This window comes from Zootoca vivipara, chromosome 9, assembly GCF_965207765.1.
Source record: "Zootoca vivipara chromosome 9, rZooViv2.hap1.1, whole genome shotgun sequence".
NCBI lineage: Eukaryota > Metazoa > Chordata > Lepidosauria > Squamata > Lacertidae > Zootoca > Zootoca vivipara.
In genome coordinates this window covers 66,902,686-66,911,181 of record NC_142592.1, presented here as the reverse complement: position 1 = coordinate 66,911,181, position 8,496 = coordinate 66,902,686, and positions in this window count along the sequence as shown.

Sequence of the window (8,496 nt, the reverse complement as noted above, 5' to 3'; positions counted from 1 at the left end):
GAGGCTCCTCTTGCTCTTCCTTCTTAGACTTGGACTAGCCAAGCCGTCAGGAGAATGAGACATTAAACTACAGGGCTGCCACAGCCCTTCAACAGGTGAAAAGGATCTAGGGGGCTTAGTAGACCACAAGCTGAACATGAGTCAACAGTGTGATGCAGCAGCAGCAGCAAAAAAAGCAAATGCTATTTGAGGCTGCATCAACAAAACTATAGAGTCCAGATCAAGGGAAGTAATAAAAAGGTAAAGAGACCCCTGATCATTAGGTCCAGTCACGGACAACTCTGGGGTTGCAGCTCTTGTCTCGTTTTATTGGCCAAGGGAGCCGGCGTACAGTTCCAGGTCATGTGGCCAGCATGACCAAGCCGCTTCTGGGAAACCAGAGCAGTGCACAGAAACGCCGTTTACCTTCCCGCCGGAGCGGTACCTATTTATCTACTTGCACTTCATGCTTTCGAACTGCTAGGTTGGCAGGAGCAGGGACCGAGCAACGGGAGCTCACCCCATTGCGGGGATTCGAACCGCCGACCTTCTGATCGGCAAGCCCTAGGCTCAGTGGTTTAGACCACAGCGCCACCCGCGTCCCCCAAGGGAAGTAATAGTCCCACCCTATTCTGCCTTGGTCAGACCACACCTAGAATACTGTGTCCAATTCTGGGCACCACAATTTAGGAAGGATGTTGAGATACTGGACGGTGTGCAGAAGATGATGAAGGGTCTGGAAACCAAGCCATATGAGGAACGGTTGAGGGAGCTGAGCATGTTTAGTCTGGAAAAGAGGAGACTGAGGTTTCAACTAAACATCAGGAAGGAACTTTCTGTCAGTAAGAGCTGATGAACAGTGGAACAGACTCCCTTGGGAAGTGGTAGACTCTCCTTCCTTGGAGGTTGTTAAACCATCTTAGGTTGGATGGCCATCTGTCATGGATGCTTTAGTTGAGATTCCTGCATTGCAGGGGGTTGGACGAGATGACCCTTGGGGGTCCCACCCTGCTCTATGATTCATCCCAGAGCTCTTATGCCCCATCCTTCCTCCAGATCAGAGCACATGCAATATAACATGCAATATAAAACACACACACACACACACACACACACACACACACACACACACACCTACCTTACCTTCCAAGTCCCGGACTGCAGAATCTGGGACCAGCAGCCGTGTGACACCGGAAGTTGCGTCGACGTAACTTCCGGTGTCGCTTTGCCCTTCTATGGGCACCAAAAATGGCCATCGCTGGCTTCAAAAGCCGCTTGTACACATGTCAGGAAGTGCGTCGACGCAACTTCTGGTGTCGCTCCGCCAATCTATGGGCACCAAAATGGCCGCCGCCGACACCGGAAGTCGCGTCTATGCACTTCCGGACATGCGTAGATGCGACTTTTGAAGCCGCCGGCGGCCATTTTGGTGCCCATAGAAGGGCAAATCGGAAAGAAAAAATGGCCGCCGGTAGGAGAAAATAACGGAGACAAACAGGAGACGAAGTGATACGGGGGACCACCGGGAAAAGGTAAGTAAAAACGGGGGTTTCCCGGGGAAAACGGGGTACTTGGCAGCTATCACACACACACACACAAAGACAGAATAAAAGCACACATCCATTTAAACAAAAGAAACCCAGCAACCCTAAGCCTGGACTCCAACCAAGGTCAACAACTTCAGGATTCAATGGCCTGAATAAGTGAATATGTTTTCACCTGTTGCCTTAATACAGCAATGTAGAGGATTGTCATTATCTCATATGGGAGAGACTTCCATAAATGGGGGGCTGCCACCGAGAGTGCCCCGTCCTTGCGTCACTGCCTTGCTTCCCACACCGACTGTTGAAAGCATGAGCAGGGACCCTCCTGCAGAGACACGCACCACTTCCCTGCCTGCCTTTTGAAAATGCACAGAAACAACCCTTTTACAAAACGCTGCTCGTTTTAACTGCGTCTGCCTCCAAACCCTACAGTCATGCAGTTACTCAAATGTTGCTCATCGTCGAGCCGGTTCTGAATGATCTGCTTGTTGTTTTAAAAACTTTTTTTTTTCTGGTGGATGGAATTGCAAAAAAATTTCCTTTGGGAATGCTCATAGGCAGTGACATATTTTCTCTTTATGCATCATAAGGAAAGCAACTCTATAGCAACTCTATACGGAGAGGAGGGTTGCAGTTGTTTTAATCATTTTCTCGGGAGCAACTTTTTCCCTTTCCTGTCTAGCTAACATTTGTCTGGCACGTGGACCATGCAGCCTGGTCCATTAGGGTGAAGGAGCGCAGCCCCTCTACTCTCTGCTTGGCTCAGCCATCTCCAACCTTGTTGCTGGCATATGTCTATTTCGAGAGGCAATGGAGTGTGCCTCTGGGGGTGAAGTCAAACCGCTGGGTTATCAACATCCAAGTGGCTTTCCAAGTGGCTCCACCACAGAGCTATAGCACTTCCCTCGGGGGTGATAATGAGACTTGCAGCTACTTAAAATTAAAAAAGGGCAGCGTAAGAACACTAGAAAAAAATGAAGCATGAAGAAAAAATGGAGCATCAACAGTGTGATGCAGCAGCTAAAAAAGCCAATGCAATTCTGGGCTGCATCAACAGGAGTATAGCATCTAGATCAAGGGAAGTAATAGTACCACTGTATTCTGCTCTGGTCAGACCTCACCTGGAGTACTGTGTCCAGTTCTGGGCACCACAGTTCAAGAAGGATACTGACAAGCTGGAACGTGTCCAGAGGAGGGCAACCAAAATGGTCAAAGGCCTGGAAACGATGCCTTATGAGGAACGGCTTAGGGAGCTGGGTATGTTTAGCCTGGAGAAGAGAAGGTTAAGGGGTGATATGATAGCCATGTTCAAATATATAAAAGGATGTCATATGGAGGAGGGAGAAAGATTGTTTTCTGCTGCTCCAGAGAAGCGGACACGGAGCAATGGATTCAAACTTCAAGAAAGAAGATTCCACCTAAACATTAGGAAGAACTTCCTGACAGTAAGAGCTGTTCGGCAGTGGAATTTGCTACCAAGGAGTGTGGTGGAGTCTCCTTCTTTGGAGGTCTTTAAGCAGAGGCTTGACAGGCATATGTCAAGAATGCTTTGATGGTGTTTCCTGCTTGGCAGGGGGTTGGACTGGATGGCCCTAGTGGTCTCTTCCAACTCTATGATTCTATGATTCTAAGAACATCACTTAAAGTTCCCCCTGGAACAGGCCCTCTGCATAGACTGTGGGCTAGAGAATGACTTTCATCAGTCGCTTCTGACACCTATATAACGAGAGAACGTTCCACAGCCTCCAAGTTGCAGTTGGAAGGGCCTGTATTCCTGATACAGTCACTCAGAAAAGGATAGTGCATCTGTTTCTGGATTCACACACACACACGTCAGATGTACAGTGTATTTTATTTTATTTTTTTAAAAAACCCAATATGATTTCCAGGCTTTTCCAAGCAGCGAATGTGTCAGGACAGGAGAAGAAAACGACCTTTCATAATGCTTCATTTTCGAACGACGGCACCTGCGATATTAGGGGGCCATTACCAGAAAATTACTTATGAGGCGCAAGTGCCCATCTCCAAAGCAGGGGGCAGCTGGAGTCATTTTGCCCACACATTCTGTTATTCTTCCTGTGAGCATCAGAGGCTGATGCAGAAACAGATGATGCTTACCTTCAGGCCCAACATATTCATGCACTGCGAGGGGGGGTTGGACTAGATGACCCTCGGTGCCCCTTCCGACTCCACAATTCTATGATTGACTTTCTGAAGGTGTTCCCTTCCCTTCTAATGCTTACCGCAGAACATATTGACCAGCCCGTGCAGTAAGATCTATGCAGGGGTTGATGGGGTTGGGAGGGGCCCCTGAAATTTGTTACGTGGGGACCCAAAGCAGGGCCTCCTTGATAGTGGCTCCACGACATTGGAACCCCCTCCCTTTTGAGATATGGCTGGCATTGGCTCCGGTGTGTTTTTAAGGCCACCTGAAGACACACATTTTCACTGATGCATTTGCCACGTATGAGTCCCTGAGCTGTTTGTTTCTTCTTGGGCTATTTCCCTGGCTGTTAGGGTGAACCAGGGGCGTAGAAAGATAGGGGCGGTAGGGGCGGGCCACCCCGAGTGGCGGGCTCCAAGGGGCGCCATTGCGGGCGCCCGCCCCACCCCCCAAATGCCCGCCCCGCCCCGGAACGTGTGTCACGCCCCTCCGGGAGGCGTGCCATGATCCCAGAACGTGTGACACAGCCCTCCGGGAGGTGCGCCCTGCCCCCACAGTGTGCGCCAGCCCCGCCCCCGCCGCTGGAGCATGAAGCTCCGCCACTGGGATGAACTTGAACAACTTCTTCTTCTTCTTCTTCTTCTTCTTCTTCTTCTTCTTCTTCCTCCTCCTCCTCCTCCTCCTCCTCCTCCTCCTCCTCCTCCTCCTCCTCCTCCTCCTCCCATTATTATTGACATTAATGAGAACATTATTAATGTCAGGCATCAGACCAACTCTGCATTACAAAGATGTCTGCAAACAGGACATGGAGGCTGGCAACATCAACTCCACCGTGTGGGAATCCCTTGCAGATGACCACAGTGCCTGGATACAGGGAAACAGGTTGTGCATCCACAGCAGTGACCAGAGGAGGAATAACCGCTGGGAGAAGTGCAGAGAGAAGAAGCGCCGTGGTGCATCTGCAGCAGCACAACTGGACGCCTTCCTCTGCCCCAGCTGCAACAAAACATGTCTCTCCTGTACCGGTTTTATACTGCCACAACAGGTGCTGTAACTCTCGAATGGTTTGGCTTCACCCCGAAAGGCACACTTCCTCCATTCTCTCTCAAGATAGATGGATGCCAACCAAAATACTGGTCTTCTCCAATAACAGAGCTTGCAAGTTTTCTAAATACCCATTCTGAAAGGGAGCGGGGTGGTGGTGGTGGCGATGTTCACGACTGCAAGCCCGCGCACAAACACACCGCATTTCGTGATGTCTCTGAGTGCACCGAGGTCCACCCTGTTACTGCAACAGGAGCCTAATTACGTTGCGCGGAGCAGGTTCAAAAAGTCGCTTTTGTAATATTTCTCCTCCCCTCCTTGTGCCTAATGAATTTGGAACGGGCAGCTAATCAGGTGGTAATGAGAGTGCAAGAGGGTTAAGACTGCCTGCGCCCATGCAGGCACGCACACACAAACTCAACATTTCAGAAACAAAACTCTGGACACTCTTGCTTCTTAGCACCAAGGACAGATGCCAGGCTGGCTTCATGTCAAGCTCAGGGGCGAGGCGGCTGCTTTGCATGAAGGATATTGGAGATTCAATCGAGGGCATCCTCAGTTAAGCGGTGATGGGAAGGACCTTTATTTGCTTGAGATCTTGGAGAAAGACAGAATAGTACATCATACTGGGCTTTTTTCCTGTTCTGTTCTGTTCTATTCTATTCTATTCAGCAATGCTGAATTGCTAGAAATGGCAGGAAGGGAGAGCGTTCTTATGCTTGAATCCTGCTTGCGGGTTTCCCACAGGCATCTAGTTGGCCACCGTGAGAACAGGATGCTGGAATAGATGGGCCACTGGCCAGGGGACTCTTCTTGTTTTTGTTTGTTTGTGTGTTTAATCGATTTTTCGATGCAAGCATCAGCCACAAAAGACACATACCGGTAGAGTGGAACCTCGGTTTATGAACACCTCGGTTTACAAATTTTCGGTTTACGAACGCCGCGGACCCATCTGGAAGGGATTAATTCACTTTCCATTACTTTCAATGGGAAAGTTCGCTTCAGTTTATGAACAGACTTCCGGAACCAATTACACCAATTAAGTACACTTCAGGTTGAGTACTCCGCGGACCCATCTGGAACTGATTAATCCACTTTCCATGGGAAAGTTTGCTTCAGTTTATGAACGCTTCAGTTTATGAACAGACTTCCGGAACCAATTGTGTTCATAAACCGAGGTACCACTGTACAACAAAAACCATAATAACACAATTTGATCATTCATAGTTGAATACACTGATATACCTATGACAGGCATCCCCAAACTGCGGCCCTCCAGATGTTTTGGCCTACAACTCCCATGATCCCTAGCTAAGAGGACCAGTGGTCAGGGATGATGGGAATTGTAGTCTAAAACATCTGGAGGGCTGAAGTTTGGGGGTGCCTGACCTATGACTACACCTTTTTAACAATATTTTCCCACTCCTCTCTCCTTCCCCTACTTCCCACCACTCTCCGCCTTATCGCTTATATCTTCGTTCCGGATTTCTTCATATTTATCCATTCTTATTTTGCGTTGACATGCAATTTGTTCATATGTAGCTAATCTGTCCATATTATCAATCCATGTGCTCAGTGGAATCTTTTTGCAGCTCTTCCAATTCATCAAAACAAGTTGTTGTTTTTTTGCTTCTAATACCTGTATAGCACAGTACATCCATTTTTATTTTATTTTTGACCCCTTGAAACCTCCCACGTTTCCGGAACATAATTTAGAATTAAATTCAGTTCCCCTAAATAACAATTTCTTTTTATTACTCTTGCTATAAATATCCTCCCCTCGCACCACCTTATCATCGGGCAGTTAATCAACATACCGTAGGTACTAAGTTCACATTTTTACTTCTACATCTCCAGCAAATGTCTGCACTTGTTATTTTCTTACGGTATAGTTTTGCTGGAGTCCAGTAGACTCTGAGATCCATAGAGGCTATTTCTGTTGATTTTATACTTGACTCCCACATATCATTTGTTATCTGTACCCCTAACTCTTCACTCCATTTTTGTCTATCATATTCCAGATCGTATTTCTTCCTGTTGAGTAGGGTTTTATATAGTGCAAGTGTAGAGTTTCTTGTTTTTGTTGCAGAGATTAAATCTCGTAGCAGCATGGATGTTTCCGATGCTGCTATAGCGTCAGGACCAAACTGCCTTTCCAACATATGTTTCCATTGGATGTAATGCCATTGTGTTTCACTGGTTAATCCGTAGTTTACTTGCAAAGTCTTATATTCCAGAAATTTGCAATTTTCATCAATTGATTCAATGTAAAAATACCTTTTTTCATCCAATTTTGCCAAATTATTACTTGATTTCCAATTTTCAATTTTGAGTTGGCCCATATTGTTAATTTCTCATGCTGATAGGGGTCATCCTTATTATTTATATTTATATTCATCCAAACTTTTATAGGTGCTTTAATAGTCTCCAGGACAATAGGATATTTCATAAAATTGGAGCTGAGTTTAGAGGTTCAAAGAAACTATATTCGAGAGTAGCCCAGTTGGGAGTCTTGCTAGCTCTCCAAGAATTAGTCTTACTAAGCAGGTAAGCCTAGTGATATAATTCCAGATTTGGGAGCCCAAATCCGCCTTTTTTAGTTGGAAGTTGAATTTTCGTAGTGATATTTTTGGTGGCTTTGTACCCCTCAGGCACAATCTAAATAGTTGATTTATTTTTTGGAAGTATAATTTGGGAATATATATTGGTAACAGGGACGTAGCCAGGATCAAAATTAGGGGGGGCAAGGGGAGGGGGCAAGGGGAGGGGGAGGGGCCACAGTGGGGCAAGGAAAGCCATGATCGGCAGGGGCAAGGGGGCACCAGGATCAGCCCAATAATAGGCTGCTCCGACCCCCTCCTCCCCCTCCGCGATCAGCAGTGGCGAGGGGGCCCAGGATCAGCCCGAAATCGGGCTGTTCCGATTCCCTCCTCCCCCTCCGTGATCGCTGGCTAGAAGGGACGTCTCTCTTCTCCCTGGCTGGCTGTGGGGCGGGTGGAGGGAAAGCCAGCCGCTCTAGGGCTTTCCCTCCACCCGTCCCACAGCCAGCCAGGGAGAAGGGAGACAGCACCGGGCGGCGGGCAGCGGGGCAGGCTGGTAATCCTGTAAGAATGTATAAAAGCTTTGGAACAACATTCATTTTGAGGACATTAACCTTTCCCCAAAGGAAGAGGTTTAGAGGTCCGCAAATAATATTGTCCGCAAATAATACAATTTTGTAATTATTTTTGTTGTGCTTTACAGGCATATGTCAAGAATGCTTTGATGGTGTTTCCTGCTTGGCAGGGGGTTGGACTGGATGTCCCTTGTGGTCTCTTCCAACTCTATGATTCTATGATTCTAGGTCCTCACCTTTCAATATCAAAAGAAATCTCATTTATAATTTGATTAAAATTTAATTTTACAATTTGGTCTATAATTATTAATTATTAAATTAATTATAATTTAATTTACTACAGTCAGAGACCAGCTATAATTTGGTCTATATCTGATGAAATCATTATATCTAATTATTTAATAAAGTCTTTGCACATCCGAAATTGATGGTTTCTATACAATGTAGCCCTTGGCCCTATTGGTAAAATCTTTGATTTTGTCCAATTCATGGAATATCCCAATATTCTGCCAAAGGTTTTTATTTTCTCCATAATTTTTGGAATTGTATCTTCTGGTTTTGTAATAAATAAAAGGATATCGTCTGCAAATAATACAATTTTGTAATTATTTTTGTTGTGCTTTACACCCTTGATATGCTCATCCTGAATT